The 13,956-nt window shown below is 41.2% G+C and overlaps 1 long non-coding RNA gene across 1 annotated transcript in view; it reads left to right on the plus strand.

The window, feature by feature from the left end:
- Window positions 1-355: 355 nt before the first annotated feature.
- Window positions 356-13,956, plus strand: part of LOC109027303 (uncharacterized) — a 146,159-nt gene continuing 132,558 nt past the window's right edge. The window contains exon 1 of the long non-coding RNA XR_010134246.1: window positions 356-957. This is a non-coding gene — a long non-coding RNA (uncharacterized lncRNA). The remainder of the gene's footprint in view (window positions 958-13,956) is intronic.

The following is a 13,956-nucleotide window of genomic DNA, read 5'->3' on the forward strand; positions in this document are numbered from 1 at the left end:
TCTAAACAGTGATTTTCCTTCTGTGTAGCATTTCTTTGGATGCACAATAGGTTCCACTTTCATCAGCTCCGCTTTTCACCAGTTTTCCAGAAAAGCATTACAGTCTGTTGCTGTTCCCTGTTCCCCTTGTCTGCCTGATTATTTATTTTCAGAGTCATTTTAGCAGTGTTTGGGGAGGGAGTTATACCTTTTATTCCTCAGGTATAACCACTCTTCTCTTCCTACCGCGAAACAGCACAGTGAAAGAGGGAGGAGATGGAGTGAAGAGACCGAGGGCAGGGAGAGGGAGGGGGGTGTGACGGGGTGGGGAAGTGAGGAGGAAGAGGGGGAAGAGCTACTGGGGAGGAGGAAGATGGGGGAGGAAGAGGATGATGGGGTGGGGTGGTTCAGGGAGTGAATAGGCCGGGTTGGGTGAGATGAGGCTGGGTGTATGTGCTTGAGAAGTCCGGGAGTGCGGAGGGGCAGAAAGGTAGACAGTGAGTGCGGGAAGAGGGGATGGGGGTGGGGAGGCGAGGGCGGTCAGTGGGTTGAGAGGAGTGGGGAGAAGATTTAGGGCGAGAGAGGTGCCATCGTGCTGGGGAAGGCGGGACTAGGAGAGGTAAAAGAATGGGGAGAGAAATGGGAGGGAGAGAAGGAAGCTGAGGGAGATTTGAGGGGAGAAGGCGCTTGAGGGGGAACCAGGAGGGGAGAAGGCTTGTGAGGGGGAAATGTGAGAGGAGAAGGGGCGCGAGGGGGAACCGCGAGGGGAGAAGGGGCGCGAGGGGGAACAGCGAGGGGAGAAGGGGTCCCGCCTCCTGGCCGCGCCGCCCTAGGTGTCGCCGCCTGGCGGTTACGAGGAGGCCGCCTCCTGCTTGCCGGCCTGGCGGTCCTACTCAACACCGCAAGATTTCAAAAGGGAAATTCCTCCAGGGCTGAGTCACAGGGAAGAAAGCGATTTCCTCCGCCTCTTCCAAAGCGGTAGGTTTCCTTCCTCCGCCCGCCTCTTAAATAACGTGGTATCTCGCAGTTTGGCTGAAACCTGAACTAAATGCAATGCTTTTTTGACATTTACTTTCTCCCAGAATAACAGTTGTGATATGATCTGTTTTGGGGCCCTTCCTGTGCTCCGCCCTGGGCCAGAGTATGTAAAGCTCGTGGGTCTCTGTGTGTGTCTGAGCAGCTGCTCTGCCAAGACTCCACACAGCTGTGTGTGTGTCGGACCCAAGGCCTTGGTGGCATGGGCTCATGAGGGAATCTCCTGATCCACCAGTCGCAAAGATCCATGGGAGAAGCATGGTTTCCTGAGGTCGCACAATCACTCACTTCTTCCCTTGGCTGGGAGTGGGGGTTCCTTTGGCTCTGTGTCGCTCCCAGGGGGGCTGTCGCCCCATCCAGCTTTTCTTTGTTCTCTGTGGGTCGAGTTGTTTTCCTGATGAGTCCCAATGCAAGTACCTGGATATTTCAGTTGAAGATGCTGTATTCACTTGCCTCTTTTGTTCCTCTCTGTGAGTGCTGTGGACCATAGCTGTTTCTAATCAGCCATCTTGGCCTGGCAATCTACGGTAGTAAATCTTAACATTGGATAGTGTGATTCTTCCTACTTTACTATTCTTTTTTAATATTGTTTTAGCAATTTTTGTTCTTTTGACTTTCCATACAGATTTTAGGACCAGTTTGTCTATATCTACAAAAGGAAGCTTTTGATAGGACATGTGTTAAACCTATAGACCGATTTGAAGAGAATTGACATCTTTGTTGTCTTCCAGTTAAATGACACTGCATGCCTCTCCGTTTGTTTAGATCTATTTTTATTTTTTCATCAGCATTTTGTAGTTTTCAGCCTGCTGATTCTGTACATATTTTGTTAGATTTATACTTAAATATTTAATTTTCTTTGGAGTGGTTGTAAATAGTACTGTGCTTCAATTTTGGCTTCCTACTTTTTATTGCTAGCATAGAGGAATACAATTGATTACTATTCTGTAACATTGCTAAAAATGTGTTTGAAGTTTCCTCGGAGTATTATCTCTGGATATAAGCTTCTGGGCTGATAGGTCTTATTTTTTAGCAGTTGAAAAATGTTTTGCTACTTTCTTCCTGTTTTGTGTTTTTTGGTGAGAAATCCACTGTAATTCTAATTGTTGTTCTCCTATAAATAATGCTTTTTCTTTCAGAATGTTTTCAAGATTTTTTTAAGTTTTCAGAAATTTGGTTATGATGTATCTGAGCATGGATTTCTTTGCATTTATTATATTAGAAGTTGCTTTAGCTTTTTGAATTACACATTTATGTCTTTCATTAAGTTTGAGAAGTCTTCAATCATTATTTTGTTAAGAAGTTTTTTCAGACCAGCCTGGGCAACATGACAAAACACTGTCTCTACAAAAAAAATAAAAAAAATTAGCTGGTCATTGTGGCATGTGTCAGTGGTCCCAGCTACTCAGGAGGCTAAGGCAGGAGGATCACCTAAGCCTGGGAGTTTGAGGCTGCAGTGAGCTGTGATCATGCCACTGCACTCCAGCCTGTGTAACAGAGTGAGAGCCTATCTCAAATTTTTTTTTTTTTTTTAGCACCCTATGCCGTCTCCTTATGTAATTCCAGTCACAGGAATGTTAGAGACTTTGTTATTGTCCCACAGATATTTGTTGCTCTGTTCGTTTTTTCTTTTCTTTCTTTTTTTTTTTTTTATTATACTTTTAAGTTCTGGGTTACATGTGCAGAATGTGCATTTTTCTTACATAGGTATACATGTGCCCTGGTGGTTTGTTGCACCCATCAACCTGTCACCTATATTAGGTATTTCTGCTAATGTTATCCCTCCCCTAACTCCCCACTCTCCGACAGGCCCCGGTGTGTGATGTTCCCCTTCCTGTGTCCGTCTGTTCTCATTGTTCAACTCCCACTTATAAGCAAGAACATGCGGTGTTTGGTTTTCTGATCTTGTGATAGTTTGCTGAAAATGATGGTTTCCAGCTTTATCCATGTCCCTGCAAAGGACACGAACTCATCCTTTTTTATGGCTGCATAGTATTCCATGATATATATGTGCCACATTTTCTCAATCCAGTCTATCATTGATGGACATTTGGGTTGGTTCCAAGTCTTTGCTACTGTGAATAGTGCCACAATAAACATATGTGTGCATGTGTCTTTACTATAGAATGATTATTCATTTGGGTATATGCCCAGTATTGGGATTCCTGGGTCAAATGGTATTTCCAGTTCTAGATCCTTGAGGAATCGCCACACTGTCTTCCACAATGGTTGAACTAATTTACACTCCCACCAACAGTGTAAAAGCATTCCTATTTTTCCACAATCTCTCCAGCACCTGTTGTTTCCTGACTTTTTAATGATCGCCATTCTAACTGGTGTGAGATGGAATCTCATTGTGGTTTTGATTTGCATTTCTCTAGCGACCAGTGATGATGAGCATTTTTTTCATATGTCTGTTGGCTGCATAAATGTCTTCTTTTAAGAAGTGTCTGTTCATATCCTTTGCCCACTTTTTGATGGGTTTTTTCTTGTAAATTTAAGTTCTTTGTAGATTCTGGATATTAGCCCTTTGTCACATGGATAGACTGCAAAAATTTTCTTCCATTCTGTAGGTTGCCTGTTCACTCTGATGATAGTTTCTTTTGCTGTGCAGAAGCTCTTTAGTTTAATTAGATCCCGTTTGTCAATTTTGGCTTTTGTTGCCATTGCTTTTAGTGTTTTGGACATGAAGTCTTTGCCCATGCTTCTGTCCTGAATGGTATTGCCCAGGTTTTCTTCTAGGAGTTTTATGGTCCTAAGTCTTATGTTGAAGTTTTTGATCCATTTTGAGTTGATTTTTGTAAAAGGTGTAAGGAAGGGGCCCAGTTTCAGTTTTCTGCATATGGCTAGCCAGTTTTCCCAACACCATTTACTAAATCAGGAATCTTTTCTCCATTGCTTGTGTGTGTCAGGTTTGTCAAAGATCAGATGGTTGTAGCTGTGTGGTGTTATTTCTGACGCCTCCGTTCTGTTCCATTGGTCTATATATCTGTTTTGGTACCAGTACCATGCTGTTTTGGGTACTGTAGTCTTGTAGTATAGTTTGAAATCAGGTAGCATGATACCCCTAGCTTTGTTCTTCTTGCCCAGGATTGTCTTGGCTATGCAGGCTCTTTTTTGATTCCATATGAAGTTTAAAGTAGTTTTTTCTAATTCTGTGAAGAAAGCCAGTGGTAGCTTCATGGGAATAGCATTGAATCTATAAATTACTTTGGGCCGTGTGGCCATTTTCATGACATTGATTCTTCCTATCCACGAGCATGGAATGTTTTTCCATTTGTTTGTGTCCTCTCTTATTTCCTTGAGCAGTGGTTTGTAGTTCTACTTGAAGAGGTCCTTCACATCCCTTGTAAGTTGTATTCCTATGTATTTTATTCTCTTAGTAGCAATTGTGAATGGGAGTTCACTCATGATTTGGCTCTCTGTCTATTATTGGTGTACAGGAAAGCTTGTGATTTTTGCACATTGATTTTGTATCCTGAGACTTTGCTGAAGTTGCTTGTCAGCTTAAGGAGGTTTTGGGCTGAGACGATGGGGTTTTCTAAACATACAATCATGTCTTCTGCAAACAGAGACAGTTTGATTTCCTCTCTTCCTATTTGAATACCCTTTATTGCTTTCTCTTGCCTGATTGCCCTGGCCAGAACTTCCAGTACTATGTTGAATAGGAGTGGTGAGAGAGGGCATCTTTGTCTTGTGCCGGTTTTCAAAGGGAATGCTTCCAGTTTTTGCCCATTCAGTATGATATTGGCTGTGGGTTTGTCATAAATAGCTCTTGTTATTTTGAGATATGTTCCATCGATACCTAGTTTATTGAGAGTTTTTGGCATGAAGGGGTGTTGAATTTTATCAAAGGCCTTTTCTGTGTCTATTGAGATAATCATGTGGTTTTTGTTATTGGTTCTGTTTATGTGATGGATTACATTTATTGATGTGCGAATGTTGAACCAGCCTCGCATCCCAGGGATGAAGCCAACTTGATCATGGTACATAAGCTTTTTTATGTGCTGCTGGATTCGGTTTGCCAGTATTTTATTGAGGATTTTCACATTGATGTTCATCAGGGATATTGGCCTGAAATTTTCCTTTTTTGTTGTGTCTCTGCCAGGGTTTGGTATCAGGATGATGCTGGCCTCATAAAATGAGTTAGGGAGGAGTCCCTATTTTTCTATTGTTTGGAATAGTTTCAGAAGGTATGGTACCAGTTCCTCTTTGTACCTCTGGTAGAATTCGCCTGTGAATCCATCTGCTCCTGGGCTTTTTTTTGGGGTAGTAGGCTATTAATTACTGCCTCAATTTCAGAAATTGTTATTGCTTTATTCAGGGATTTGACTTCTTCCTGGCTTAGACTTGGGAGGGTGTATGTGTCCAGGAATTTATCCATTTCTTCTAGATTTTCTAGTTTATTTGCATAGAGGTGTTTATAGTATTCTCTGATGGTAGTTTGTATTTCTATGGGATCAGTGGTGATATCCCCATATCATTTTTTATTGCATCTATTTGATTCTTCTCTCTTTTCTTCTTTATTAGTCTGGCTAGTGGTCTATTTTGTTGATTTTTTCAAAAAATCAGCTCCTGGATTCATTGATTTTTTGAAGGGTTTTTTGTGTCTCTATCTCCTTCAGTTCTGCTCTGATCTTAGTTATTTCATGTCTTCTGCTAGCTTTTGAATTTATTTGCTGTTGCTTCTCTAGTTCTTTTAATTTCGATGTTAGGGCATCAATTTTAGAACTTTCCTGATTTCTCTTGTGGGCATTTAGTGCTATAAATTTCCCTCTAAACACCGCTTTAAATGTGTCCCAGAGATTCTGGTACATTGTGTCTTCATTTTCATTGGTTTCAAAGAACATTTTTAGTTCTGCCTTCATTTCATTATTTACCCAGTAGTCATTCAGGAACAGGTTGTTCAGTTTCCATTTATTTGTGCAGTTTTGAGTGAGTTTGTTAATCCTGAGTTCTAATTTGAGAGACTGTTTGTTATGGTTTCCATTCTTTCGCATTTGCTGAGGAGTGTTTTACTTCTGATTATGTGGTCAATTTTAGAATAAGTGCAATGAGGTGCTGAGAAGAATGTATAGTCTGTTGATTTGAGGTGGAGAGTTCTGTAGATGTCTGTTAGGTCTGCTTGGTCCAGAGCTGAGTTCAAGTGCTGAATATCTTTATTTTCTGTCTCAATGATCTGTCTAATATTGACAGTGGGGTGTTAAAGTCTCCCACTATTATTGTTTGGGAGTCTAGGTCTCTAAGAACTTGCTTTATGAATCTGGGTGCTCCTGTATTGGGTGCATATATATTTAGGATAGTTAGCTCTTCTTGCTGCATTGTTCCCTTTATCATTATGCAATGCCCTTCTTTGTCTCTTTTGATTTTTATTGATTTAAAGTCTGTTTTATCAGAGATTAGGATTGCAACTTCTGCTTTTTTTTTGCTTTCCATTTGCTTGGTAAATATTCCTCCATCCCTTTATTTTGAGCCTATGTTTGTCTTTGCACATGAGATGGGTCTCCTGAATACAGCATACTGATGGGTCTTGACTCTTTATCCAATTTGCCAGTCTGTGTCTTTTAATTGGGGCATTTAGCCCATTTACATTAAGGTTAATATTGTTATGTGTGAATTTGATCCTGTCATTATGATGCTAGCTGGTTGTTTTGCCCATTAGTTAATGCAGTTTCTTCATTGTGTCAATGTTCTTTACAATTTGGTATGTTTTTGCAGTGGCTGGTACCAGTTGTTCCTTTCCATGTTTAGTGCTTCCCTCAGGAGCTCTCGTAAGGCAGGTCTGGTGGTGAAAAAATCCCTCAGCATTTGCTTGTCTGTAAAGGATTTTATTTCTCCTTCCCTTATGAAGCTTAGTTTGGCTGGATATGAAATTCTGGGTTGAAAATTCTTTTCTTTCAGAACGTTGGATATTGGCCTCCACTCTCTTCTGTCTTATAGGGTTTCTGCAGAGAGATCGGCTGATAGTCTGATGAGCTTCTCTTTGTGGGTAACCTGACCTTTCTCTCTGGCTTCCCTTAACATTTTCTCTTTCATTTCAACCTTGGTGAATCCGATGATTATGTGTCTTGGGGTTGCTCGTCTTGAGGATTATCTTTGTGGTGTTCTCTGTATTTCCTGAATTTGAATGTTGGCCTGTGTTGCTAAGTTGGAGAAGTTCTCCTGGATAATATCCTGAAGAGTGTTTTCCAACTTGATTCCATTCTCCCCGTCACTTTGAGGTACACCAATCAAACGTAGATTTGGTCTTTTCACATAGTCCCATATTTCTTTTTTTTTTTTTTTTGAGATGGAGTCTCGCTCTGTCACCGAGGCTGGAGTGCAGTGGTGTGATCTCGGCTCACTGCAAGCTCCACCTTCCGGGTTCACGCCATTCTCCTGCCTCAGCCTCCCAAATAGCTGGGACTACAGGTGCCCACCCCCACGCCCAGCTAATTTTTTGTATTTTTAGTAGAGACAGGGTTTCACCATGTTAGCCAGGATGGTCTTGATCTCCTGACCTCGTGATCCACCCACCTCGGCCTCCCAAAGTGCTGGGATTACAGGTGTGACCCACCGCGCCCTGGCAAGTGCCATATTTCTTGGAGGCTTTGTTCATTCCTTTTTATTCTTTTTTATCTAATCTTGTCTTCTCTCTTTATTTCATTAAGTTGATCATTAAGTTGATCTTCAATCACTGCTTCATCAGTTTGGCTATTGATACTTGTGTATTCTTCATGAAGTTTTTGTGCTTTGTTTTTCAGCTCCATCAGGTCATTTATGTTCTTCTCTACATTGGTTATTCTAGTTAATTCGATTAACCTTTTTTTAAGGGTTCTAGCTTCTTTGCATTGGGTTAGAACATGCTTCTTGAGCTTGTAGTTTTTTGTTATTACCCACCTTCTGAAACCTACTTCTGTCAGTTCATCAAACTCATTCTCTGTCCAGTTTTGTTCCCTTGCTGGCGAAGAGTTGTGATCATTTGGAGGAGGAGAGGCATTCTGGTTTTTGGAATTTTCAACCTTTTCATGCTAGTTTTTCCCCATCTTTGTGGATTTATTTACCTTTGGTCTTTGATGTTGGTGACCTTCAGATGGGGTCTTTGAGTGGACGTGCTGATCCTTTCTGTTTCTTTTCCTTCTAACAGGCCCCTTTGGTGCCAGTCTGCTGGAGTTTGCTGGAGGTCCACTCCTGACCCTGTTTGCCTGGGTATCACCAGCAGAGGCTGCAGAGCAGCAAAGATTGCTGCCTGTTCTTTCCTCTAGAAGCTTCGACCCAGTGGGGCACCTGTCAGATGCTAGCCAGAGCTCTCCTGTATCAGGTGTCTGTCAGTCCAAGCTAGAAGGTGTCTCCCAGTCAGTATACACGGGGATCAGGGACCCACTTGAGGAGACAGACTGACCCTTAGCAGAGCTTGAATACTGTGCTGGGAGGTCCACTGCTCTCTTCAGAGCCATCAGGCAGGGATGTTTAAGTCTGCTACAAGCCCCTGACTGGGGTTGCTGCCTTTTTTACAGAGATGCCCTGTCCAGAGAGGAACAATCTGGCAGTCTGGCCACAGCAGCCTTGCTGAGCTGCAGTGGGCTCTGCCCAGTTTGAACTTCCCAGCAGCTTCGTTTATACTGTGGCCATAAAACCATCTACTCAAGCCTCAGCAATGATGGACGTCTCTTCCACCACCAAGCTCAACCATCCCAGGTGAATCTCAGATTGCTGCTGTGCTGGCAGCAAGAATTTCAAGCCAGTGGATCTTAGTTTCCTGGGCTCCATGGGCGTGGGACCAGCCAAGCCAGACCACTTGGCTCCCTGGCTTCAGCCCCTCTTTCCAGGGGAGTGAACGGTTCTGTCTCGCTGGTGTTCCAGGCGCCACTGGGGTATGGAAAAAGAAAAAAGCTCCTACAGCTAGTTCAGTGTCTGCCCAATTGGCCACGCAGTTTTGTGCTTGAAACCCAGGGTCCTGGTGGGGTAGTCACTGGAGGGAATCTCCTGGTTTGTGGGTTGCGAAGACTGTGGGACAAGTGCAGTATCTGTGCTGGAGTTCCTCAGGCTCAGACCCTCATGGCTTCCCTTGGGTAGAGGGGAAAATTCCCCGACCCCTTGCACTTCCCAGGTGAGGTGATGCCCCACCCTGCTTCGGCTTGCCCTCCGTGGGCTGCACCCACTGTCCAACCAGTCCCAGTGAGATGAACCGTGTGCCTCAGTTGGAAATGCAGAAATCACCCACCTTCTGCCTCAATCTCGCTGGGAGCTGCAGACTGGTGCTGTTCCTATTCGGCCATCTTGAATCTTGCCTGTTCCTTTTTTATTTTTTCTTTCAGTGTATTTTCCTCTCAGTTCAGGCTGAAAAATTTCAATTGCTCTATCTTTGAGCTCACTGATTCTTTCTTTTGTCATCTTCATTCTGTTATTGAATCCATCCAGTGAGTTTTCATTTTGGTTATTTTATTTTCCAGCTATAAAATTTCCATTTGCTTCTTTCTTTCTTTTTTTTTTAGAAATGTTCATCTTTTTATTTTAAGTTCCGGGGTACATGTACAGGATGTGCAAGTTTGTTACATAGGTAAACATGTGCCATGGGTAGTGTTCATCTATAGCTCTATCAGTGCTTCTTGTCTTTAAGTCTACCTTGTTTGAGAGCTATGTCAGCATTCTTTTTTTTTTTAATTATACTTTAAGTTCTAGGATATATATGCACAATGTGCAGGTTAGTTACATGTCTATACATGTGCCATGTTGGTGTGCTGCACCCATTAACTTGTCATTTAACATTAGGTATATCTCCTAATGCTATCCCTCCCCACTCCGCCAACCCCACAACAGGCCCTGGTGTGTGATGTTCCCTTTCCTGTGTCCATGTGTTCTCATTGTTCAATTCCCACCTATGAGTGAGAACATGTGGTGTTTGGTTTTTTGTCCTTGCGATAGTTTGCTGAGAATGATGGTTTCCAGCTTCATCCATGTCCCTACAAAGGACATGAACTCATCATTTTTTATGGCTGCATAGTATTCCATGGTGTATATGTGCCACATTTTCTTAATCCAGTCTATCATTGTTGGACATTTGGGTTGGTTCCAAGTCTTTGCTATTGTGAATAGTGCCACAATAAACATACGTGTGCATGTGTCTTTATAGCAGCATGATTTATAATCCTTTGGGTATATAGCCAGTAATGGGATGGCTGAGTCAAATGGTATTTCTAGTTCTAGATCCCTGAGGAACCGCCACACTGACTTCCACAATGGTTGAGCTAGTTTACGCTCCCACCAACAGTGTGAAAGTGTTCCTATTTCTCCACATCCTCTCCAGCACCTGTTGTTTCCTGACTTTTTAATGATTGCCATTCTAACTGGTGTGAGATGGAATCTCATTGTGGTTTTGATTTGCATTTCTCTGATGGCCAGTGATGATGAGCATTTTTTCATGTGTCTTTTGGCTGTGTAAATGTCTTCTTTTGAGAAGTGTCTGTTCATATCCTTCGCCCACTTGTTGATGGGGTTGTTTGTTTTTTTCTTGTAAATTTGTTTGAGTTCATTGTAGATTCTGGATATTAGCCCTTTGTCAGATGAGTAGATGCAAAAATTTTCTCCCATTCTGTAGGTTGCCTGTTCACTCTGATGGTAGTTTCTTTTGCTGTGCAGAAGCTCTTTAGTTTAATTAGATCCCATTTGTCAATTTTGGCATTTGTTGCCATTGCTTTTGGTGTTTTAGACATGAAGTCCTTGCCCATGCCTATGTCCTGAATGGTATTGCCTATGTTTTCTTCTAGGGTTTTTATGGTTTTAGGTCTAACATTTAAGAGGATACAAACAAATGGAAGAACATTCCATGCTCATGGGTAGGAAGAATCAATATCGTGAAAATGGCCATACTGCCCAAGGTAATTTATAGATTCAATGCCATCCCCATCAAGCTACCAATGACTTTCTTCACAGAATTGGAAAAAACTACTTTAAAGTTCATATGGAACCAAAAAAGAGCCCACGTCGCCAAGTCAATCCTAAGCCAAAAGAACAAAGCTGGAGGCATCACGCTACCTGACTTCAAACTATACTACAAGGCTACAGTAACCAAAACAGCATGGTACTGGTACCAAAACAGAGATATAGACCAATGGAACAGAACAGAGCCCTCAGAAATAATGCCACATATCTACAACTATCTGATCTTTGGCAAACCTGACAAAAACAAGCAATGGGGAAAGGATTCCCTATTTAATAAATGGTGCTGGGAAAACTGGCTAGCCATATGTAGAAAGCTAAAATGGATCCCTTCCTTACACCTTATACAAAGATTAATTCAAGATGGATTAAAGACTTAAATGCTTCTTTCTTATATTTTTTATTTGTTGCTAAGATGTTCCATTAAAAATAATTTCAAAGTTATTCATAATTGCTTGTTGGAACATTTTTTATGATAGCTGCTGCAAAATACTTGTGAGATAATTGCAATACCTGTGTCATCTTGGTGTTGACACTGTTTGAATTTTCTTATTTAGATTTTTGTGGTTCTTGATAATGACAGGTGATTTTTTGTTTATATGTTGGACATTTTGAATGTGGTGCATTGAGGCCTGGTTTCTATTTAACGTTTCTGTTTTAGTAGGCAGTCAACTTGTTTAGGTTCGGAACACATGTCTTGACCCATGTTTATGGGCCATGATGCAAATGTTAATTTAGTGTTCACAGTCTTTATGGTGCTATTCTGGCTTGTCCTACTTGTGTGCTACTTAGAGGTCAATCTGAAGCCTGGTGATATTTCACATCACTGTTAAGTTCTCAGGTTTTGTAGATGTCATTTCTGATCAGTTTTTAAAAAATTTTTTAAATTATTTATTTATTTTTGAGACAGAGTCTTGCTCTGTTGCCCAGGCTGGAGTGCAGTGGCATGATCTTGGCTCACTGCAACCTCTGCCTCCTGGATTCAAGTGATTTTGCTTCCTCAGCCTCCCGAGTAGCTGCGACTACAGGTGCGCACCACCACACCTGGCTAATTTTTGTATTTTTAGTAGAGATGGGGTTTCACCATGTTAGCCAGGATGGTCTTGATCTCCTGACCTCGTGATCCACCTGCCTTGGCCTCCCAAAGTGCTGGGATTACAGGCATGAGCCACCATGCCCGGCCTATTTATTTATTTATTTATTTTGAGACTGAGTGCAAAAGTGTGTCGCCCAGGTTGGAGTGCAATGGCGCTATATTGGCTCACTGCAACCTCCACCTTCTGGATTCAAGTGATTCTCATGCCTCAGCCTCCCAAGTAGCTGGGACTACAGGTGTGTGCCACCACACCCAGCCTCTGATTAGTTTCTTACATGTACTGCTCACAAGAATTTCATACACAGATTCAGAATATTCCTTTCTCTTTTTTCTGTAATCTTACCAGCCCCACATTCTTTAGTTGGGATAGAGAAGAAACTGCCTTGTGATTGCAGGGCAGGGGTTCTGCACCCTGTCTCTACAGCTGCTGCACCAGATACCTTTTGGTTCAGAAATTACTTTTTTGGAAATTTAACTTCAGGAAAAATTTAGATAAATATGTAAAGAGACATACATTTACTGTAGTGTTGGTTTAAATGAAAAGATAAAGTCCACCTACAGGAGAGTGTTTAAATAAATTATGCACTGATTAAATATTATATAGATACATATTATTATGGAAAAATTTTCATGGTATATTGAGTGAAAAGATGCAGGTATGTAAGTTTGAAATCTACTTGGAAAAATGAAGTATCTATCTGTATGTATACTCAGGCATTGAAGAAAGTTAATGATTTAACTTAAATGTTAATAGCAGAGTCATTTCAAGGGATGAGGATGGTTATAGTAATTTTCACTTCCCTCTTTTTTTTTTTTACATTTTTTAGTATTGTCTGTTTTTAAATGACCATGCCTTGCTTTGTATTCAAAATAAATTACAAACTCTAATTTGAACAAATCAGATCTAGTCACTTGTCTGATGACCAGTACAGTTTTAATCTTAAATAAGTCTTCTATTGCCAGTCAGTTGATTCTTGTATCTTATGCTGTCCTGCCTGAGAGTAGTCCTACCAAAACCAGTTTTATCTGAGGTTTTTCTTTTCCTTTTTTTTTTTTTTTTTTTTAGAATTGCTTTCCTGTAGAGGAGAAGGATTGAGACATGACCTTTGGTGAAACTGAAGCTATAACTTGAATAATATTCGTTAATCTGGGGAGAATAAAATTTTGAAAGAAGAAATTTAATTTTGATTCTCTTCTTTAAAACCAAGGGCTCCACATTGTAAGATAAATAATTAAAGCCTTATTTACTATGGCATTCAAGGGACTTCTCAATTGGGCCCCCGTCTACTTTTCTGATATCATTTCTGATACTACTTTTCACTTATAGTCCAGCAAGGCCTGTCCACTCACTCTCGTTAGACCCTTCATGCTGTCCTACCTCTGGGCATTGGCTCATATTCACTCCTTGGAATGGACTTGATTTCACCTTTTAAAATCCACTTTTATTTGCTTCATCTAACTTATGACTTCTTCAAAGCAGATCAAATATCATCTTTTTGTGAAGTATCCCAGCACTCTATTAGGGTGAAATTATCATTCCTCCTGTAATATTTTGTTCCTAAGCTGTTTGTTACTGTATATGATAGTTGTTTACTTTTTTCCTCTTAAGACTGAGATTCTTTCAGTAATTTTTGAATGATTTTCATGAACCAGCTAAGTTTAACTCTGGAGAAACAAAGATGAAAAACATCTGGTTTCTCACCTCCAGGTGCACAGAATCTAGTAAAGGGGGTAAACGTATAAACAGAGAATAATTGAGGTATATAAAAGTGGTTTGGGAACTGTGTGGAGGGCAGTCTCCCTTAGTAGGTGTTTAGGAAGACTTTACAAATGAGATGACATTTGAGCTGAATCGCAAATAAATAGGAGCTTGTCAGATGGACAAAAGGTAGAATGTGAGTCCTTTTAACACCTAGTCAAAAGTGATT

This window comes from Gorilla gorilla, chromosome 5, assembly GCF_029281585.2.
Source record: "Gorilla gorilla gorilla isolate KB3781 chromosome 5, NHGRI_mGorGor1-v2.1_pri, whole genome shotgun sequence".
NCBI classification, from domain to species: Eukaryota; Metazoa; Chordata; class Mammalia; order Primates; family Hominidae; genus Gorilla; species Gorilla gorilla.